General features: G+C 41.6%; 1 long non-coding RNA gene across 1 annotated transcript in view; it reads right to left on the bottom strand.

Annotated features, from left to right (window-relative positions):
* Positions 1–383: 383 nt before the first annotated feature.
* Positions 384–24168, bottom strand: part of LOC143983410 (uncharacterized) — a 99647-nt gene continuing 75862 nt past the window's right edge. Inside the window, exon 4 of the long non-coding RNA XR_013274605.1 lies at positions 384–3452. This is a non-coding gene — a long non-coding RNA (uncharacterized LOC143983410). The remainder of the gene's footprint in view (positions 3453–24168) is intronic.

Raw genomic sequence — 24168 nt, 5'->3', positions numbered from 1 at the left:
CCGCAGAGAGCTATCCCGGAAGTGGGTGCAGATACCTGTACTGTACAGGTATCTGCACACCCCTCCCCCCTGAAAGGTGCCAATTGTGGCGCCGGAGGGGGGGAGGGTTCCGATGAGCGGAAGGTCCACTTTAGGGTGGACCTCCGCTTTAAGGAAGTAATGGGCTTTAAATGGCTCCTGAGAGTTTTGAAAGGTCCTGCTAACTGACTTGGATCTGTACTTGTGCTAAAACTGCAGCTTATCCTGAGCCTCATAATTTTACTTTTTTATAGAAAGAAAAAACAGACCGTGAATTATAAAGCAACAGTGCACAAAAAATCAAAAACGCACAAAAAATTTAAAAACACAAAGAACACTAAATGAATTTAATGAATCTGCCAACATACACCCTTACATAAAAAAAGTGTAAATCATTTTTTCCAAAATAAATTTCTTTTGATCATTCTGTTTCGCCAAAATTTCACCAACAGAAAAATAAATAATTTTTGCTGCACAATTTACTCATCCCTAACATTTATGCAGTCTGGATTTTTCTATCAACATTTATATATTCTGAATATTTCTAGCCAAAATTTAAATCAGGCAAAAAATTGGAATGTATACATTTCCTGATGAAATTAGAAAGTAGCGGTAGAACTGAGGAGATTGATACAAAGCCAAATCTCCAGTCCATCCCATATTCAGCTATAGCAGTGTTATGCACATGGAATGTGTTAGCAAGGTGAGAGAAGAAAACAGGAATTATATCTTTGCTTCAGTTACAGAAGCTCTAACTATCTCATAAGTGGGTTGGAGGTTTTTTTCCGGAGCAGCCCCTGGGCAATCCCTGGGCATCATTAATTATAATTTATGATGGGTCTGCATCACAGGACAATATGATGGATTTATACCTAAGGACTTTTTCTTTTAATAAAGGACTTTGTCAATAGTTTGAGTGTGTTTTATTTTAACTACTTAATTTTTTGTGGTACGATACCTATATACCTCTTACTCATTCACGTGTGGGGGGGGGCCATATATTTGAAAGCCACCTTAGTTTAAAGATATCAATTAACCCCCCCCCCCCCACACACAGACTCCCATATCTACTGGGCCAGGGATAGAGACCCGTGTCCTTGTCAGCAAGGGGACAAGATTGTTTCTCAGAGCCCTCCCCAGCATGTACCCTTCCCATGTTGTGATAATGTGGGCTGGTATAGTTCAGGAGCAGGGGTCTCATGCTAACTGTCCCCTGCGCCCACCACCACCATGTTCGGGTTAGACAGGCTATATGCTCATATTATAACCTGATTTTGATTTTGGGAGGGACCCCCTGCTTTTTCATCTTTTTTGGGATTGTTCACCCCTAAAAATTAATATCAGACCCTAGGATTCTGCTAGGTAATTGGAGGGGGGGGGGGTCCTATACCTTTTTGTATTGTTTTTCATTGAGTTCCCTTAAAAATCTGCTATTAGCTGGTCAGCAGTTAATTTTTTTTCTTTGTACATGTCATTTTGGTGTACTATAGCTGTGCCACTTCACAGGCAGGTTTAAGGCCTCCCCCAAGCATTTTATTTATTGTAATGGGGAAATTTTAAGGTTGAATTCATTTTTGCATTGATAAATACCATTGGAAGTGCCCAGCTACCCATGCCTTTTGTTTGTCAATCCCTTGCCAATTAGCCTTGAAAATGGAGAGAATTATTTTTCAAGGTTTAACTCTTATTGACTTCAATGGGGTTCACGTTAAAGTTAACAATTTGTGTATTTTTTTAAAACCCTTCAGCAAACTTGCCCTTGACTTGAACTCAAGAATATTTACTAATCACTTCTCTGTATCAATTTACTTTTTGTAAGAAAAGTAATAAACCAATGGGGTTATTTGGTCAAATTTCTGGCAACACTGGGAGTTTCCTGTAATGCCCCGTGTATGTGTTGGTTTTACCATGTCCTACATTATTTTGCTACAACAAAGCAAAACCCATGCTGCTAAGTTTATTGGCTTCTTCTCAAATGGGTCCTAGAGGGTGTGTGCAAGTACATCTGTGGTAGGAATATTAGTTTGCACTGGCACAGCAGCCTTTTCATGTGTATCTGCAGGACATACAGGGGAAAAGCCCCTGACCCTTTTTTTAAAACACAATGGCTTGCTGCATTTTCTGATGCATGGGTGTGCCATTACGAATGAATGGCACCCTTGCTCATATACAAAAATCAAAGCAATTTGCCTGCGCTTCAGGGCACATGTGCATTTTATATGCATTCCCAGACCCGCTACAATGTGAATTTAGGCTTATATAGCTAATGAGATTAAACCAAGTAGTTGTAATAATGAACAGCTTCAATTGTCCTAAATATGGTCCGTGTTGCCTTATAATCACCAGGTTTCAAACTATATTGGTTACTGTGGTACCACAAAATAGTTTTTAGGACAAATTATACAAGAGAGCAAATTGGTAATATATACCATTTAAATAAATATGATCCACATAATACTTTTTGGCTCAGTTTGCGATGTCTGTATAAGGATTAAAAATTACACAAGTTAAATGTATGTAGGTCAGCCAGGAAGGACATGCCTGTTTATTCTGAACATGTACAAAGTCCCCAAATACCTATATAGGTTACATAGATATATAGATAGATAGATAGATAGATAGATAGATAGATAGATAGATAGATAGATAGATAGATAGATAGATAGATAGATAGATAGATAGATAGAATGTTTTTTCTGAACTGTTTGATCATTTATATTAGAAAAATTTGTTCAGTTTCAGTGCAGCAGCTGAATATCTTCATTCACACGCGCATACACACACACATTTTTTTTTTTCAAACACACATATATTTTTTTTAACTGAAGCTGGACTTTGAGTTTCATTTATACAGCAAAATTATTTTCTGTTTATGTGAGGGCATATGTGAGCTCTTATATTATAAACTGTAGGCATCGGGCACAAGAAATAGAAAATTAGATAAAAAAATAGGAAAATATATACAGTATACGTCTATGTTTGAGGAACAACTTCTAATGATTATGGTGTACATGTTGCCAGTAAGGTTTATTGATGATATTTTATTTATCCTCAAATTTTCTTTTGTATATTGTATTGCATGTTCATAGACAATTAATCCATTTTTGTTTTAAATTGTTCTTATTACATTTTTACACATTTAAAAAATCTTACATACTTTGCAAAACAATTTGCAAATCATTCATAAAAATACAAAACATTTTCCAGGTACACATAATTACATAAAAAAAATACATTAGGTACATGAATGGATCTGTCCTCTAAAACACACTTAAATACATAAATAGATCTACACCGCAGCATATACTCTTGATTCTCCTGGACCATCTGAGTTACCACCAATGAGAAAGGAGAAAAAACAAAGAAGGAGAAATGAATCCATTTTTGATGAAGAGGGGAAGGTAGCCATGTTAATCCATTTTTTCATCTCAGATCTGCAATAAACAAACAATTTGATACGTTAGCATAAGTAACCCTGGTATAAGATATCCTTTTACAATTTTCATTTACAGATCTTGAAGTGGAAAACAATGTATTTTTTTCTGCTGGAATTCAGTGATATATGTTGATAGTAAATGCACACAGCTGAAAACATTTGTATTTAGGATCTGTTAGCTTAAATGTGATGGCCATAAGGTCAGTTAGAATGTTTCATTATTTTTCTTGTATTTTGCCTCACTTTTGATTTTATTATTTACATTTATAGTATTTTACATACTTAGTTTGGAATAGTTTTGTTTTGATATGTTAAACAATTCCACAAGAAAAAAATATGCCCGTATTGAAAAAATATTTAATATAGATTGTTTCCATCATTCATTCTCTTCTATATTTATAGCAAATAGTGCTTAGTCAAATCCCTCTTTCTTGCATCAGCTTTTTTAAGTGTTTAGCCTTTAGAAGTTTCATTGTAGAATTGTAATATCTTTGATTGCTAATTTGCATAGTCAACTTTTCATATAAAATAATAAGATTCAGCACAAAATGCAAAATGCACACCTCTGAACTGTGTAATTATTATTGATGTAGTTTATTGATTTGAAACATAACTTTCATCTGGGAAAGTGGAGTTATTTCCTTTCTCTACAAGTCAGACTCTTTGGAATTCCCACGAGTATATCACTTCATTTCTGTGAGTCGTTTTGACTCCTGAGAGCAACCTCATACCATCATGCAACATAAGAGCTGTGCTTTTCTCCAAATACAAAGAGTTTAGAATCAAGGATTCATCCAACTCCAAACAGTAGTACACTCATAAAATAAAATAATATCCATACATTCTGCATATGACAGACACATATTTATTTTCTATTCTATATCAGTTAACATGATAATAATATATATTTGCTGATTAACTAATCAGCCACTTCTACAATGTTCTATGAATATCTTACACAATCCTTATCAAATTAGACAAGGTATTTTGTTGTTCTCTGGAAGCTGCAATGGTACACAAATATGTTAATCTTAAGAAATAATGAAAGCCCATGTTCCTGTGAAATTAAAAACTCACTCTGTATGTTCTTTGTCCAACACATTTTACAGTTCCATAACAAGAAGATTGATACTGAGAGAATGTTTCCAAAGTCTAATCATTCTAACCATATACAGGGGGGACCTGTAGGTTAACTTAGGTCATGATCTTGTCTGGGTAGTGTTACCCGTTTACTATATTTGAGATTAAATATCTCTCAGATAATATGTTTTGTTAAATGAGAGTTCTTTGACCATGAGTGAAAGCTTTAATACAATGACAAAAATGTATTGGTATAAAGTAGGCCTAGACTAATATACGGTAATCTATCTAATTGTACAGAAAAAGGCTAAAAATCATGGATTACATGATGGAATACAGACTATATTCCTTAGGGTAGTATTCAGGCACTAGCCGCATCTACTGCGACTTCTACTGCATCTACTACCACATCAGCACCTACTACATCCACTGGGGCCTCTGCCAGTTCTCCAGTAATGATGCTATCTCCCGAACCTCGAGTACCAGCCGCTGAGAGGTTTTCCTGTGATCAGAGCAAATTTAGGCCCTCCCGCAATGCTTGTCAGCTCTTATTTGCTCTTCAGCCAAGGACATTTTCTCTAGAAGCTACAAAGGTGTGATTTACTATTTCCCTGCTCCAAGGAGAACCATATTCCTGGGCCCATCGCCTACTGGAAGAAAACAACACACAGCTAAATACCCTGCAATTATTCTTCACAGCCATGTCATAACTGTACGATGACCTGCAATGAACCACTACTGTTGAGACAGCCTTGCATGTCCTTCAGCAAGACCGCAGAATGGTCGAAGATTACGTCATGGATTTCTGACATTAGAGTGCAGATACCTACTGGAACAATGCAGCCATGGGTCACCAGTTCAGTTTGGTCGTCTCAGAAGGACTTAAAGATGAACTTGCTTGGGTAGGCGTACCAAGCACATTAGAGACTTTGATCACACTATCTATACAGATTGATTGCCGGTCACGCAAACCCAGATCTGTGCAGCAGTTCAGACCAACATCAGTCAAACCCAAACTGAACAAAGCACCCATGCCTGTTGACCCTGTGTTTAGAAATCCTGCCCCATCTGTTCCAGAAGCACCTGAACCGATGCAGTTGGGCCTGATCTGCCCATCGCTAACCTTTGAAGAATGCCAATGATGATGGTTGAACAACCTCTGTCTTTACTGTGGGGAGTCTGTTCACTACGTACGCAACTGTCTGGCTAAGCTACACAAATGTCTTTCACTTTCTTCAGTTAAACAAACCAACATATCTGCCAATTCAGCTCGCATAGTTCTGCCTATCTAATTCCAGCTTCCAGAAAGAACCATGCCAGTGACCACAATGATTTGGGAGCTTGCAGCTGCTTCATTGATCTGTCCATCGTGGCCCAGCAGCACATTCCACTACAACTTAAGAACCAAGGGCTCACTGTGTTCCTGGCCGACGGATCTTGCATTAAATCAGGACTTGTGACCAGGAGACCTCTCCACTACACTTGGATGTGATTTCTTCACCACTTTTCCCTGTTACCTTGGGCCTCCCTTGGTTGCAGGCTCACAACCCACATATTGACTGGGAGTCTGGAAGAATAGAGTTCCTATCATCGTACTGTCAGAAACAGTGTTGTCCAGCACTGGCTCAACCTCCTGCTTCTTTACTATGCTTGGAATCACAAGCCGAACTGTGACAGGTAGTCCCCAAATGCTACCATGAATACCTGGATGTATTCAGTAAATGGAGTGCAGATATCCTTCCTCCAAACAGGCCATATGACTGTCCCATTGAACTTCTTCAGGGGAGAAATTTCCTTTGTACTTATCTTCCCCCTGTCTGAGCGTGAGTTAGAGGTTCTGAAGAACTATATTGAAGAGAACCTAAGTAAAGGGTTCATTCGCCCCTCAACTTCACCAGCCTGAGCAGGTATATTTTTTGTGGATAAAAAGAACCAGTCACTAAAGCAATGAGTGGACTACCATGACATAAATAAGATCACAGTAAAGAACCGCTACCCCCTGCCCATAGTTCCTGAACTCTTTCAGTGACTCAAGTCTGCAAGTGTGTTTACCTAACTTGATTTATGAGGAGCCTATAACTTAGTCTTTATCAGAGAAGGCAATGAGTGGAAGACCGCCTTTCATACCCGTTTCGGTCACTATGAGTATCTGGCCATCCCATTTGGCATATGCAACGCACCAGCCACTTTTCAACACTTTGTCAATGATATCTTCAGAGACTTCCTAGATATCTTTGTCGTTGTATACTTGGATGACATCTTGATATTTTACATATCATTAGAGATACACTGAGGACACATCAAGAGTGTACTTCTCTGACTAGGCCAGCACGGACTTTACGCCAAAGCTGAAAGTGTGACTTTGAGCAGCAGAGCATCCAATTCTTGGATTACTTATTTCCACTGATGGAATCAGAATAGACCCCCAAAAAGTATCTGCAATCCTGGACTGGCCAGCTCCCACCGATAAAAAGGGAATCAAACGCTTTGTAGGCTTCGCCAACTTTTATCGTAAGTGCATCAGGAACTTCTCAGCTATTATTTCCCCTATCACTCAACTTACCAAACAAGGCATCCATTTCCACTGGTCTACTGAGGCACAGACCACATTTGAAACCTTGAAGGAAAGATTTACTACTGCGCCTGTTCTAAGTCATCCGCATTCCATTCTGTCCTACATCTTAGAAGTGGATGCATCAGAAAGTGCAGTGGGAGCAGTCATGTCGCAGTGACAGGACCCCAAAGATGTGATCCATCTGGTTGCATTCTTTTTCCGGAAGCTTACCTAACCAGAAAGGAATTATGATGTGGGAGATCAGGAGTTTCTGGCAATCAAAGCAGTATTAGAAGAATGGAGGTATTAGCTGGAAGGAGCCACTCATCCAATATTAATCTTCACAAACCATAAGAACCTTGAGTATTTGCGAATTGCAAAACGTCTCAGACCACACCACTCTTTTTCTCAAGGTTCTCTTTTCACAAACCTCGGCAGGTACATCCAGTCCTCCAGGGGTCACATTTCAGGCAAGGAATGGCCTACTGTGGTAAGGGGAGCAAATGTTTGTGCCAGAAACTGCCTGAATGGCTGTCCTAGGATCCTGCCATGACACCCCGTTAGCAGGTCATTTTGGAATCTACAAGACCATAGAGTTGGTACAACGTACATTCTGTGGGCCTGGGTTTGGGAAGGAATGCAAGGCTTATGTCAACGCATGTACTATCTACAATTGGAGCAAGAACACCCAAAATAAAGCTTGGGGCTTACTCAGAGCCTTACCTGTACCTGATAGACCTTGGGAGATGATTGCCATGGACTTTGTTGTCGAGCTTCCACCTTCTTAAGATTGTTCTGCTATTTTTGTAGTGGTGGATCATTTATCAAAAATGGTGCACTTCTTACCCCTGAAGGGTACCCCATCTTCTGCTGAGACCGCTTGGGTCTTTATTAAGAAGGTGGTCAGACTTCACGGCATCCAGATGAACATTGTGTTAGACAGTGGAGTCCAATTCACATCAAGGTTTTGGAAGGCATTATATGGATCTTTAAAAATTTTACTTTCTCTTTCTTTAGTATACCACTCCCAGACAAATGGGCAGACAGAACAGACCAATCAAACCCTGGAGCAATATAGCCAATGTTTCACGTCCTTTGCCCAGTATGACTGTGTATCTCTTTTGCCACTAGAAGAATTCGGATATAATAACACCAGTCATTCTGCCGCCAAACAATCCCAATTTTTTTGTTTCTACTTATAACTTGTTGTTACAGGAGGTGGTCAAGAAGGCTCAGGAGGACAACAAATGAATTTTACACAGGAGGGGAAGGGCGGAACTGTTGCTGCAACCAGGGAACCATGTATGGCTTGCCACAATGAACTTAAGGATGACTTTCCCATCTGAGAAGCTGGCACTAAAATTCATAGGACCATTTCTGGTAAAGAGAAAAATGAATGACATGTCTTATGAATTAAAATTACCATAGTCCCTCAAAGTACATCCAGTATTTCATATATCCCTGTTGAAACCAGCAGTACCAGATCCTTTTCCCAATTGTAGTTCAGGACTCCCTGCACCTATTACCATTAATGGGAATGAGGAGTTTGAAGTCACGGTCTACATAGACTGCAGGAAGAGAAGGGGGAAATACAGTACTTAATTAAATTGAGAGGTTATGGTCCGTAGGAAAACTATTTGGAACCCAGTAGTAATGTGCACGCAGCGGACTAGATGTATGCGTTTTTTCATAGCCATGAAGGAGGAGCCTGTTGGGCATCCAGAGGTGCAATGGGGGAGGGACAATGTCAGGAAAGGCATGGCTGTGCAGCAGAAATTGCAGGACAGGGATGCGCGTTCGTGGCACGTCGGTGCAAGTGCACACGTATACACGCAAGCGCGCCTGTCACCAACAATGGCGCCACGGGGGCTATTTAAACTGTGTGCACTAAGGACTCTTTGCTGTTTGGTTTGCAGCTTCTGTGTGTTCTGACCTATTACCTGTGCTGACCTTTGATCTCGATCCGGCTTGTTCTCACTAACGCTGTCTGCTTGATACCCCAACTCTCTTCTGCCTGCTGATCTGCCTGAACATTGCCTGACCCTGCACCTACTCATCCAGCCCACCACGGCTCTGCTCTGAAAATCGCATTTCGTTCCTGCTCCTGCTGCAATTCCAGCCTGCCGCAGCTCTGGTCTGCCTAACCATTACCTACCTGCCTTCTGCACATCCAGCCACAGACAACCAGCCATACTTAATACTGGACTGACCCTAGGCACTCATATGTCACCGTGCTTCTGTGGCCGTTGTCTCAACCTTGGTGGCCCACAAGCCAGTTTGGTTCGAGAGGCTCTCCTCCACATGTTAGGTTCACAAACCAGGTACGTGACACAAATCTTCAGATCAGCTCTGGCCATATTCAAGGCTAACAGGCAAATAAAAGGCATAGGGAGATGGCCATTTCCCTATGGAAGTGTACTAATCCAATAAAAAAATGTAAAACCCCCCAGCAAAGCACCTTGTCATCAAATTTACGAGGACAAGTGGCTCTTCCCCACAACCTTGGCCTCTGTGGCAAGTTACTTATCAGAATCTGGATGTCCCATTTAAAAATAAGGGGGTCCATATATTTTGCCCCCCCCCCACATGAATAAATAAGGGGTATGTAGTACTCCTGTTTAGTTAGTCCCACAGACACCTTTGACATCTTTGACACCTTTGACCAAGAGTAGTAAGCGGAAGGCAAAAAAAAAAAAATACATAAAAAATGCATTATCTAGTCTGACCCAGTGGAGGAAAAGAATTCCTTCCTGATCCCGCAAGAGACAATTAGATATTCCTTGGATAAACTACTCCCGGTGTTATTACCTGTAAATGTTAGTATGCAATTATATTTTGTACATTTAGGAATGCATCCAAGTCTTTTTTTAAATCAACCTTTTGAGTTGGGCAGAACTAGTTCTTGAGAGATTCTATTTCACATGTTCACAGTTTCATAAGTTCATTGTATGGAGCACATATATTTTTATATATGGTGATCATATCCCGTCTTATTGACCCATAGCTAAACTGCTCTATGGTTCTCATCATTTTTTTTGCTCTTCACTGCACTTTCTCTAGTTCTCTGATATTCACCAAATTGTTTACAAGCTGGAAGGCAGTGGGATAGACAATGTTAAGATGCCACTGGAATCCTTACAACCAGTTATGCTGCAGTCTGCTGCTGGTGAAGCAGCCTAATAGCTTGGCCAGTCTGTGAACAACAAACATTCAAATTTCATGTTGAACCCTACGTTGGGCCAAACCTAAACCTCACCACTACCGTTAAGCAGGAGATCACTCTATCCAACAGAGTGAAAAAGTACATTTTAGTGTAGTGAGCTGAAACACATAGAATTCCTGGCACTTTTTTTTTTTTTTTTAGGGCAGCAGGCATCCATTGGAGTCCCTTGGTGAGTCAGTACAAACCCTATTACAGACCCTACCAATTACTGTTATTTACTGTTGTTTGCCCACAAATACCTAAACGTGCCTAAAAAAGGCAACAATAAATGTTTAAAAAAGTCTGGTTTCATTTTGACATTTTTGTTCAATATTCTTCTAGGCTGCTGACTGTCAATATCTTGGGTTGAATACATCCTTGGCTCTTTCCTGTACTTATTGGACCAAAACATTATACTGTTAGTTGATATCTTTTATAATTATTCTGGTTTTCTAAAGAGGTCAGCTAGCCCAGCTGGAAAAGTTTGATTTAGAGGAATCCCACACCTTTCCCTGTGTGTTCGTATGTGTAACAAAGGAGAACAGACACATAAACAAGAATGCGTATTTTTAAGTGTATTACTGGCAGGATCACTAGGTAAAATTAAGGCGAAAGAACCAAAAAAATTTAAAACGAATGCAGCCTCACATCTGATGTGCTGGTAAGATGCAATATATTACATAGTTTATTCCTGGGTTGAGATATACTTTAAATAAAAATTGTATTTCATTTTATTTTCTTTAGTTTTGATTAATCAGCTATATATATGCTATATATCAATTTTATATTCTGTTATATTGGCTCACAATGAATCACACTTAGATAAAGAAAAACCACGTGAATTAAATATTTCTCTATGAATAAGCAGAATTTCCCTTCCCTATATAGCCAGTGTTAATTTGCCTTTTATATCAGATGTGCCATATCGATTTCTCCTGTGTATGTTTTCATTCTGAATAATTTAGCGGCACAATTTTTATTCCATTATGGTCAATAGCTAGAACAAATTTTGAGGATAATCAATTGCGCCTTGCCTGACAATTACTAGTGTTGATATCCCCAGAAGTGAAGAAGCAAGAAAGCTGAGGGATAGAATGACACAACATTTAATCATAACCATCAACAGTGGTTTTATGTCGGCAAATTAAATCTATACCTAATGCTAATGTCTATAAAGGTTCTAATTGTTGTCACTTTTACCTCTCAATCTTGGCTCATGACACAGAGATACATTAATCAAAGTCATCATACGTTTTTCTGATTTGTCCATGTTCTAGTATGACAGATTAGGCTATATTTAATAAGTTTCTACAGCATTAACATTGACATGAAACCCAGAGAAAATGGGTAGGTATAGAATCTGGTAAAGCAAGAGTTTTGTTACCGTTAGAATTTAAAAAAAATAGTTACTAGTGACCTGATTAGCGGATTTTTCAAGGCTAAGTCCATGTAAAGTTGACACTTTAGCCTTAAGCTGTGTTATACATTTTATGGATCCTAGAAGCATGATCTAAATTTCATCATTGAATTCTCCACGTGCTCATATTTTACATTTCAAAAAATGTAGCAAATCAAGACCTTTTTTCTTGGCTTTGTGACAGTTGTAGTAGAAGGAGGCATAAGAAATCTAAGGAGGTTGTTAGACACTGCACACCTAATTCACTGAGTACTTAAGACAGGGAAACAAACCATACCAGCATTTAACATTGTTCATTTAATAGATACAGCCATTCTATAAATCTAGTATATATAATCTTAAGAAACAGAGTGTACACCATAATCATTTCTACATTAAATTCTACTTTTTACAGCAATATACAAATAAATAACATAATGGGAAGAGGTATAATTGTATAAATACGAATACGGCCATACAATAAAAAAATATAAGATATAGAGGCATCAGAATGTATATAGCGATAACGTTTATGAGGTTGATAAATGTTAACTGATTTGTAAACAAGCACCTGCCGTCTAGCAGCATGAATGTGTGAACATCAGCATAAAATGTGTTATAAAGTGCTGATGCAAGAAATGTGCCTCTAAAGGATAAAGGAATCAAACTATTCTGTTAGTGAACTTGTACAGGTAAGGACATTCACATGCATATTACAGAATTCTTACAGATCCATACAGATTCATACAGATCAAGAGAACACCAACATTTCAGACCAAAACTTGCCTGAATCATGAGAAATGCCTTGAGAAAGCTTTTTGTGATTTTCTGTTTTGTAGTGTTTACCTCACCTCCTTACTTAAACTTATAATACCTGACTTCCACCCTACATGTAACACCACATCTCCTCCACCTAAACACTAACTCTAGTCTTAGCCTGAGATCTTAAATGAAATACCTAATATCTAACTAAAACAATAACCTGACAATACCCTAATGCCCTGTACACACGAGTGGATTTTCCGTCGGAAAAAACTTGGATGGTTTTTCAGATGGAATTCCGCTCAAGCTTGGCTTGCATACACACGGTCACACAAAAGTTTGCTGAAATTTCAACCGTCAAGAACCGCAGTGACGTACAACACTACGATCAGCTGAGAAAATTAAGTTCGATGCTTCTGAGCATGCATCGAATTGTTTCCAAGCATGCATAGGAATTTTGCGCATCAGAATTTGTACAGACGATTGGAATTTCTGATCGGAAATTTTTCCACCCGAAAAATTGAGAACCTGCTCTCAAATCTTTTGCTGTCGGGAATTTGGCCAGCAAAAGTTCAATGGGGCATGCACACAGTCGCATTTTCCGACCAAAGGCTCTCATCTGTCTTTTGCTAGCCAAATTTCCGATCATGTGTATGGGGCATAACACGAAACTAAGGCTCAGGTGAGTGCTGAGATGATTTTTTATCTATACAGTACTGACAAATATTGATTAAAATCTTTTTGGTTGCTGCCCATTATTATGGAATATATCTTAAAGCAGAACTACACCTACCTTTACTCCCATGCTGCACTGCCCCAGAGCTCCCCACCGGCTGCTGTCATCTTCGGCCAGGTACCAATCTCCAACCATTTTAGTTGGCTGGGCCAAGGTGACATCACTCTGGCACATGCGCTGGAGTTCAATCAGCTCGGTTTTGCTGGAATTTTGCACTGAGCTCAGTGTATAGTGATGGAGAAGCAGGTAAGAAACGTTAATGCAGAAGAGACATAGTACATCTCTTTTACTGATGCAGGCTGCACTGATGGGCATTGATGAGGTGGCACTTATGGGCACTGATGAGACGGTACTTATGGACACAGATTAGGTGGCACTGATGAGGAGGCACGAATACGCCGCACTTATGGGCACTGATAGGTGGCACTGATATGTGGCACTGATGAGCACTGATAGGCAGCACTGATGGGTGGCACTGGTGGGCACTGGGCACAGATAGACAGCACTGGTGGTAACAGATAGGTGGCACTGGTGGGCACAGATAGGCATCACTGGTGGGCAAAGATACGTGGCACATATTGGCAGCATTGATGGATGGCACTGATGGGCATTGATGGGTGGCATTGATGGGCAGCAGTGATGAGCTTTGATGGTCAGCAGTGATGGGCATTAATGGGCAGCACTGATAACCAGCACTGACTGGCATCACTAATGTCCACTGATTGCTGGCACTTGTGGGCACTGATTGCTGGCACTTGTGGGCACAGATTGGTGGCAATTGTGGGCACTGGTTGGCACTAATTGCTGGCAGTGGTGGGCAATAATTGCTGGCATTGGTGGACACTTAATTATAATCAGGGCACTAATGATCAGTGCCCTGATTACATACCTAGCTGTCCTCTGTGAGGATATGCCACTGATCAGCTCTCCTCTCCTCACACTCTGTCAGTGTGAGGCAAAGAGAGACGATTACTGGCATCTCTGTGTTTACATGTGACCGGCTGTGATTGGACACAGCTGATCACATGATTAAAGAGCCGTAGCTTTTTTCACAGATCGGGATTGAGTCATTTCCTAGCAACCCCGGGGTGTGCGAGAGCAGTCATTGTGGGAGGCCGTCATATGATGTCCACCCAGAATGAGAGTCAAACCGCCCAGCCGTCATTTGACGGTGGGCGGGCAGCAAGTGGTTAATTGAAGAGGATACATTTAAATAACACATTACACCTACAGATATCATACCATATGTTTTTCAATTTCCATCAATAGAAGAGTCTTTTATATGTCCCCTCAATACAGTAGGACCTCTTACTGTAGCTCTTATATTTTTTGATGGCCGGGACCATCAGTTACAACTTGTCTTCTACATGAAGCTGTAGGAACAGAAGCATGTTCCAGGTTACTACATTCAGGAGTGTGAAGCAGAGATCCATTTTTTTTTTTCAAATGGAAAACCTTTTTAACCACTTTCAGACCGGACCATTTTGCTGGTAAATGACCAGAGGTCTTTTTACACTTTGGCACTGCGCTGCTTTAACTGGTAATTGCGCGGTCATGCAATGTTGTACCCAAACAAAATTTGCGTCCTTTTCTTCCCACAAATAGAGCTTTCTTTTGATGGTATTTGATTGCCTCTGCGATTTTTATTTTTTGCGATATAAACGTAAAAAGACCGCAAATTTTGAAAAAAAATGATATTTTCTACTTTTTGTTATTAGAAAAATCCAATAAACTCAATTTTAGTCATACATTTAGGCCAAAATGTATTCAGCCACATGTCTTTGGTAAAAAAAAAGTCAATAATTGTATATTTATTGGTTTGCGCAAAAGTTGTCACATCTACAAACTAAGGTACGTTTTCTGGAATTTACGCAGCTTTTAGTTTACGACTGCCTATCTCATTTCTTGAGGTGCTAAAATGACAGGGCAGTACAAAACCCCCCCAAATGACCCCATTTTGGAAAGTAGACCCCCTAAGGAAATTGATAAGAGGCATGTTGAGCCCATTGAATATTTTATTTTTTTGCCTCAAGCGATTGAATAATGACAAAAAAAAAATTTTTTTTTTTTTTTTACACAAAGTTGTCACTAAATGATATATTGCTCACACATGCTATGGGCGTATGTGAAATGACACCCCAAAATAAATTCTGCTGCTTCTCCTGAGTACGGGGATACCACATATGTGGGACTTTTTGGGAGCCTAGCCGCGTACAGGGCCCCGAAAACCAAGCACCGCCTTCAGGCTTTCTAAGGGCGTAAATTTTTGATTTCACGCCTCACTACCTATTACAGTTTTGAAGGCCATAAAATGCCAAGATGGCACAAAACCCCCACAAATGACCCCATTTTAGAAAGTAGACACCCCAAGCTATTTGCTGAGAGGCATGTTGAGTCCATGGAATATTTTATATTTTGCCACAAGTTGCGGGAAAATTACAAACTTTTTTTTTTTTTTTTTTTTTTCACAAAGTTGTCACTAAATGATATATTGCTCATGCATGCCATGGGCATATGTGAAATGACACCCCAAAATAAATTCTGCTGCTTCTCCTGAGTACGGGGATACCACATATGTGGGACTTTTTGGGAGCCTAGCCGCGTACGGGGCCCCGAAAACCAAGCACCGCCTTCAGGCTTTCTAAGGGCGTAATTTTTTGAGTTCACTTCTCACTACCTATTACAGTTTTGAAGGCCATAAAATGCCAAGATGGCACAAAACCCCCACAAATGACCCCATTTTAGAAAGTAGACACCCCAAGCTATTTGCTGAGAGGCATGTTGAGTCCATGGAATATTTTATATTTTGCCACAAGTTGCGGGAAAATTACAAACTTTTTTTTTTTTTCACAAAGTTGTCACTAAATGATATATTGCTCACGCATGCCATGGGCATATGTGAAATGACACCCCAAAATAAATTCTGCTGCTTCTCCTGAGTACGGGGATACCACATATGTGGGACTTTTTGGGAGCCTAGCCGCGTACGGGGCCCCAAAAACCAAGCACCGCCTTCAGGCTTTCTAAGGGCGTTACAGTTTTGAAGGCCATAAAATGCCAAGATGGCACAAACCCCCCCCCCCAAATGACCCCATTTTAGAAAGTAGACACCCCTAAATTTAGGGGTACACTAGTGAGACTAGGTAATAAATGGCGGGTGCCCTGAAACTATAAAAAAATAACTAACCAACCAGCGTCACCTGTAACAGTTATATGGTGATCACTGGTGAAAGGGTTAACTAGGGGGCAATCAGGGGGCTTTATGCGGTAGTATATGGGGGTCCCTGGCGCTATAAAAAGCTGCGGCGAACCTAAATACCTACCTGCCTAACTAGCGTCACCTGTGACACTAATACAGCGATCAGAAAAACGATCGCTTATTAGGCTGGGTTCACACTGGAGCGATGCGGGAACGCCACGAATGCGCGGCGGGTTCCCGCATCGCATGCCTCCCGGCGGCAGTTCACACTGCCCTATGCGAACTGCTGGGAGTGTCAGTGAAATGTTAATGACACCCCCAGATCAGTTCGCATATCGCAGTGCGATCTGCAAACTTGGATCGCATGGTGTGAACACCCATGCGATCCGATTCTGCTGCGGACCAAAAAAAGGGTCCCGTGCGAGTTTGCGGCGGGTGCGGCGGGTGCGACACGAATTCAGCCATACTATCTGTATAGCTGAACTCGAATCGCACAGAGATCGGATGTGATTTGCACTGCAGTGCGGTGCGAATCACATCCGTTCTCATAAACCGCTGCAATGTGAACCCAGCCTTAGTGACACTGGCGACGGGGGGTGATCACGGGGTTAAACCTTTATTGGGGGGGTTAGGGGGGTACCTTAGAACTAAAGGGGGCTAACCCTAACTGCCCTAACAGTTATTAGTCACAAATGACACCTGCCGGGTGATCAGGGGGTTAAACCTTTATTAGGTAATAAATGGCGGGTGCCCTGAAACTATAAAAAAATAACTAACCAACCAGCGTCACCTGTAACAGTTATATGGTGATCACTGGTGAAAGGGTTAACTAGGGGGCAATCAGGGGGCTTTATGCGGTAGTATATGGGGGTCCCTAGCGCTATAAAAAGCTGCGGCGAACCTAAATACCTACCTGCCTAACTAGCGTCACCTGTGACACTAATACGGCGATCAGAAAAATGATCGCTTATTAGGCTGGGTTCACACTGGAGCGATGCGGAAACGCCGCGAATCCGCGGCGGGTTCCCGCATCGCATGCCTCCCGGCGGCAGTTCACACTGCCCTATGCGAACTGCTGGGAGTGTCAGTGAAATGTTACTGACACCCCCAGATCAGTTCGCATATCGCAGTGCGATCTGCAAACTCGGATCGCATGGTGTGAACACCCATGCGATCCGATTCTGCTGCGGGCCAAAAAAAGGGTCCCGTGCGAATTTGCGGCGGGTGCGGCGGGTGTGGCGGGTGCGGCGGGTGCGGCGAATGGCTGAACTCGAATCGCACAGAGATCGGATGTGATTTGCACTGCAGTGCGGTGCGAATCACATTCGTTCTCATAAACCGCTGCAATGTGAACCCAGCCTTAGTGACACTGGCGACGGGGGGTGATCACGGGGTTAAACCTTTATTGGGGGGGTTAGGGGGGTACATTAGAACTAAAGGGGGCTAACCCTAACTGCCCTAACAGTTATTACAGTCACAAATGACACCAATGCAAAAAAAAAAAAAAAAAAAAAAAAAATGACATTGGTGTCACTGTGACTGGGGGGGCAGGGGTAATTGGGGGGGTGATCGGGGGGTAAAGGGGGGGTGTGAGTGTGCCTGGCATGTTCTACTGTGTGTGGGATGTGTTGGTGCAACTCACTGATCCGCTCTCCTCCGTGTCGGAACGAAAAATACCGACACGGAGGAGAGAATACATCACTTCCTCTCCTGTGTTTACATTACAGGAGAGGAAGTGATGTCACCGGGGATTTCCATTCGTCGGGAGCGATCGCGAGGGGGTGGCCATGAATGAATGGCCGTCCCCTCGTCCGGGATCGCTCCCGAACGAAAACCGACCGCCGCAGGCACCGGGCGGGGGCCCGATCGGGCCCCCGACCCGCGGGAGGCAAATCACGTACATGTACGTGCTTATGCCTGCCCGTGCCATTCTGCCGACGTACATCGGCGTGAGGCGGTCGGCAAGTGGTTAATACACCTTGATGAGTAAAATCATATTAAAACTTAAAGAAGAGCATTTCCTTTTCCTTCATCACTCTTCATCACTCTTGCAAGATGATGATATACTATGTCTACGGTGACAATACCATGTGAATAGCGACAGAGGGAGTGATGTCTCCATACCTTTCATTTGTAGCATTATATTACATTGGCATATATTTAATGATACAATTAAATATTTAATATGTATGTGACTCTTCATGTATTTCAGCAGTGCTGGCACAGGACTATAGCTTTCAGTACAGCTATTTAACCAGCTGCTACAGTACCTTACTCCACAGAAATTAAACTTATATAGTCCCTGGATTACATCCTGCAAGTATTAAAATTGTGTTATTTTTTTGGCAGTAAGGCACTATTGGTGTTTCGTGAATAACATGTTAAATTCTTATGAATAAGTAATTTTCTCATTTCCATTTACTTACTGGTGCACAACATGTATCACAAATATCATGGCATTTAAAAACACTGTATTGCTAGTCTTACATTTGTGCTGCTGTTTTAATTAAAAATAACAATGTGTACAGCAGGGATATTAAAATACTTTCTGGATTTTAAAGTTTCACTGGTCACCCTGCTATAGGTATTGATTACACAATTCTTCTGAGTTTAGCATCAGGAACCCAGCATGGTAGTGTTCAGTGCGGAGCGTTTGCCTGGGAAAAAAATACAAATGTTAGCATTCTCCAATGTATCCTTACCCTTAAAGTACAACCTACACTTATCCTATCTGTACCCTAAATCCTTAAAGATCAATTGCAAGGGAGAAATCACTGAAATAAATACTGCTACTTCAGTGATCTCCACTTGCCTCCAAGTCCTGTGCAAAATTGCTGCACTTCTACCTATGCATACATACAGTGCCTTGCAAAAGTATTCACTCCCCTTGGCTTTTTACCTATTTTGTGACATTACAGCCTTTAGTTCAATGTTTTTTTTTTAATCTGAATTATATGTGATGGATCAGAACACAATAGTCTAAGTTGGTGAAGTAAAATTAGAAAAATATATATATACTATTTTTCAGAAATAAAAGACTAATAATTGGCATGTGCGTATGTATTCACCCCCTTTGTTATGTAGCCCATAAAAAGCTCTCGTGAAACCAATCACCTTCAGAAGTCACATAATTAGTGAAATTATGTCCACCTGTGTGCAATATATGTGTCATATGATCTGTCATTACATATACACACCTTTTTGAAAGGCCCCAGAGGCTGCAACACCTAAGCAAGAGGCACCACTAACCAAACACTGCCATGAAGATCAAGGAACTCTCCAAACAAGTAAGGGACAATGTTGTTGAGAAGTACAAGTTAGGGTTAGGTTCTAAAAAAATCGAATTCTTTGATGATCCCTAGGAGCACCATTAAATCTATCATAACCAAATGGAAAGAACATGGCACAACAGCAAACCTGCCAAGAGACATCTGCACACCAAAACTCATGGACCAGCCAAGGAGGGCATTAATCATAGAGGCAGCACAGAGACCTAAGATAACCCTGGAGGAGCTACAGAGTTCCACAGCAGAGACTGGAGTATTTGTACATAGGACAACAATAAGCCATACACTCCATAGAATTGGGCTTTATGACAGAGTGGCCAGAAGAAAGCCATTACTTTCAGCAAAAAACAAAATGGCACGTTTTGAGTTTGCGAAAAGGCATGTGGGAGACTCCCAAAATGTATGGAGGAAAGTGCTCTGGTCTGATGAGACTAAAATTGAACTTTTTGGCCATCACAGAAAATGCTATGTCTTGCGCAAACCCAACACATCACATCATCCACAAAAACCATGTTGTTGGGGACAAGAGCCTCTTCCCAACAACCCTGGTCATTTTTTGTCGGGGTATGCAGGTGGGGGGCTAATCGGAATCTGGAAGCCCACTTTAACAAGGGGACCCCCAGATCCTGGCCCCCCTGTGTGAATGGGTCATAGGTAAATTGTACCCCTACAAATTCACTGAAAAAGTGTCAAAAAGTAAAAACCACAACAGACAGTTTTTGACATTTCCTTTATTAAAAAAGAGTCCTGCGATGTACATCCATCTTCAATCACACCTCACAACGGAATAGAAAAAAATGAAAAAACTCAGCCTCCGTGGGAGGGGGGCTCCTGCCAACTGCTGTATTTTCCCTTTGACAGCTCTTATATAGGCAAGGGCGGGGCCACCCACTGATGTAACCGGATGATCCCACCCCATCTGACCTGACATGATGTCAGAAGTGACAGGTCACTCAGTTACGTCACCGGGTGGCCCCGTCCTTGCCTAAATAACAGCTATCACAGCCAAGAAATGTCTGGTGCGACCCGAACCAAGGAGTGTTCTACTCATCCCTAGCAGCCACTGCAGCATTGTCAATGTTGAGTTCCACTTGGTGGGCATGTCACAAATGAGGCAGTTGGTGGGCAGGTTGAATTCCCTTAGAGTGTCAGCCAGCGGAGCATTGGCATTGTATGACCACCAGAAATGACCACAGATATTTCTGGTCTGCCTCAGAAGATCTTGTGGGCCTGGATACCTGCTCAAGAGACACTGCACCACCAAATTCAGGATGTATGCCAAGCATGGTACATGTGTCAAGTGTCCCTGTTGGAGAGCAGAGAGAAGGTTGGTGCCATTGTCACATACAACCATTACTGGATCAAGCTGCCATGGTGTCAACCACCTCTGAGCCTGCCACCGCAGAGCTGACAGAATCTCTGTCCCAGTGTGGCTCCTGTCCTTTAGACAGACCAACTGAAGCACCACATGCCATCTTTTAGCCTGACTGGTTGCGTAGCCCCTTGAACGCCTATGGAGCACTGCTGGTTCAGAGGACAATTCACCAGAAGAGGCCATGGAGGAAGAAGAAGAGGAGGGGGTGGACCAGACAGATTTGGCAGAATCACCACCAGATTTTTGGAGGCATGGTGGTTGAACAAGCTCCAACACTGAACCCTGTCCTGCATCCTTCCCAGCTGCCAGCAGAGTTACACAGTGAGCCCTGAAGGAAAGGTAACATCCGTGACCATGCCTGCTGGACCATGAGTCAGCAGTAATATGAACCTTGCTGTTGACCGCCCTGTCCAACTAGGCCAAAACATTGTTTTCCACATAACGGTAGAGAGCTCGAATGGCCTTACGTGAAAATACATTTCTTTTTGGAACCTGCCACTGTGGTACAGCACATTCCACAAATTCACGAAAGGGGGCAGAGTCTACCAGCTGAAAATGCAGCAGTTGTAGTGCTTGCTATTTGGACAAGCTAGCATTTAGACGCTGAGTATGTGGATGGCTGGGACAGTATTTTTTTTTTACAGTTCAGGAACTGGGGTAGCGAAATTTCCCTGCTGAAATCAACAGGTGGTATACTGCTAGCAAATTGGCTGCAAGTACTTGTGGCACCTAGTGCTATACCTTCATTCCTCTCAGTGCAGGTTTTTGAGAGGAGTTGAGGTATAGTAGGGGTTGCGATCCCAGATGAGGAGTAAAGAGAAGTCTGCCTTTTTTTATGATATGGGTCTTTCAGGTGCTGTTGCCAATGGACTGCATGACATATGTCATATGTCTTGTCAAGCATGTGGTACCCAAGCGGGCGGGGTTCTGACCATGCTTGATCCACTTCAGCCATAGATTGCAAACAGCAATGGTGCAATCTACTGCACATGTGTTAAAAAAAGCCCACACCAATGAACTTTTGAAAGTCAACGGGGAGTCAGCAGCTCCCTGCACCTGTGGAGCTCTGTGGTGTGATGCAATACGGTGGCTGCCCTTAGACTGGCCCTTGGAGGACAACCTGCCTCATTGGAGTTGTGCCTCCTCCTCCTCACTTTCCTTCTCTCTTCTCTCAGGCACCCAAGTACAGTCAGTGACCTCATCATCCCTTCCCTCCTCGTCACTGGAGCAAACTTGGCAGTATACTGCAGCTGGGGGAACACGACTACTACTTTCTTGTACTTCTGTGGCATCCCCTCTCTCTAGGCTCATGTTACTCCCTTCCTTAACCTGGGAACCCACATTGGAGCTTTCAAATTGCTGTGCATCCTCCAGCAGCATGTAAACAACACTATGGTCCAATAATTATGGTGACTCCTCCGTGCATGATGGTGGGGCTGCGGAAAGAGTAACAGTGGAATAGTCTGCTTTGGCAGCTGCATTGGAAGGCAAACTAGTATGAGCCTGGGTAACAGAGAATGAGGATGGCTTAGTTATCCACTCCACCAACTCTTCTAAATGTTGTGGCTCAATAACACGGCCAGCAGCAGAAAAAAAGGACAAGCATGCCCCACCTGCAGAGGACGCACCATGTCCGTGACCACCACTTTTCACTCTATACACAGAAGCTGCTTGCCCTCTTTTAGTGGCCTTCAAGCGTCTGCCTCTACTTGGTGGCCTTCCGGACATGATGGGGATTTTTTTTCACACTGCACTACACTGTATTATATACTGTACACCGACTACACTGTATTATATACTGTACACCAACTGCACTGTATTATATACTGTACACTGACTGCACTGTATTATATACTGTACACACTGTATTATATACTGTGTACATCGCCTGCACTGTATTATATACAGTACACTGCATGCACTGTATTATATACTATATATATATATATATATATATATATATATATATATATATACTATACTGTATTATATACTATACACCGACTGCACTGTATTATATACTGTACACCGCCTGAAGTGTATTATATACTGTACACACTGTATTGTATACTGTGTACATCGCCTGCACTGTATTATATACAGTACATCGCCTGCACTGTATTATATACTGTACACAGACTGCATTATATTATATACTGTACACACTGTACTATATACTGTACACTGACTGCAATGTATTATATACTGTACACAGTGTATTATATACTGTGTACACTGTCTGCATTGTATTATATACTGTATACCAATAGTCCACAGGTACATAAGATGTACCATCCAATACTGAAGCAGCGCTCCTGTCAGTTCATATTATGACCGGCATTCATATGGTTAATTATTTGAGAAAAATCAAAATGTATTGCCTCTATAGGTTAATGAGATAAAGGGTAGTGGGTACCATCATCCTGAAATAATGGGAAGGAAGGGGAGGATTGGACAAGGGCTACTCCAAAAATTCTCCTCAATCACCTATGGTGAAAAGGACTATCAGGGTACCCAATTATACAATAGAACATAGATGAAAATAGCATTTATTACAAAATATAAAAAAAATACATACTTTTTTTTTGTTGTAATTTATGTATATTTTTTGTATATTTTGTAATAAATGCTATTTTTAGCAATGTTCTATTGTATTTATGAGAAAAAGATGACGTGACAGACACTGGTGAGAGTCCAAGAGTACAGATTGTGGTCCTAGTGTTGAATGATAACTCCTGCACCGTTCACCAAGATCCACAAAACGCACATCACACTCCCCGAAGGGGTTCACACTCACCAGAAATTAGTAGATTTTAAGCCTTGAAATACTCTAATGGCTGCCATTCGCATCACAAAAGGGGTCCGAGCTGCAAAACACTTCTACAGGTACTCAGATATAGAAAGAAAACTTCACATAACTTGATCCTGTTTTACCTTTTATTGCAGTCTTCAACTTCTTAAAACAAACCTTTTCCAATACATTGGCTTCAATAAACAAATACAAATGGATGTCAGCGTTCTTTCAATGGTCAGTTTTGAGCTAGAGACGACCAAACTTTGTACAAACAGCTACCGCTGATCTGATCAGTTCCGGGTCGACTCGAACATCCAGACCATCACTAG

This window comes from Lithobates pipiens, unplaced genomic scaffold (genome assembly GCF_037356315.1).
Source record: "Lithobates pipiens isolate NorthernLeopardFrog02 unplaced genomic scaffold, aLitPip1_a1.2 Scaffold_16, whole genome shotgun sequence".
NCBI classification, from domain to species: domain Eukaryota; kingdom Metazoa; phylum Chordata; class Amphibia; order Anura; family Ranidae; genus Lithobates; species Lithobates pipiens.
This window is presented reverse-complemented; position numbering and strand designations above follow the sequence as displayed.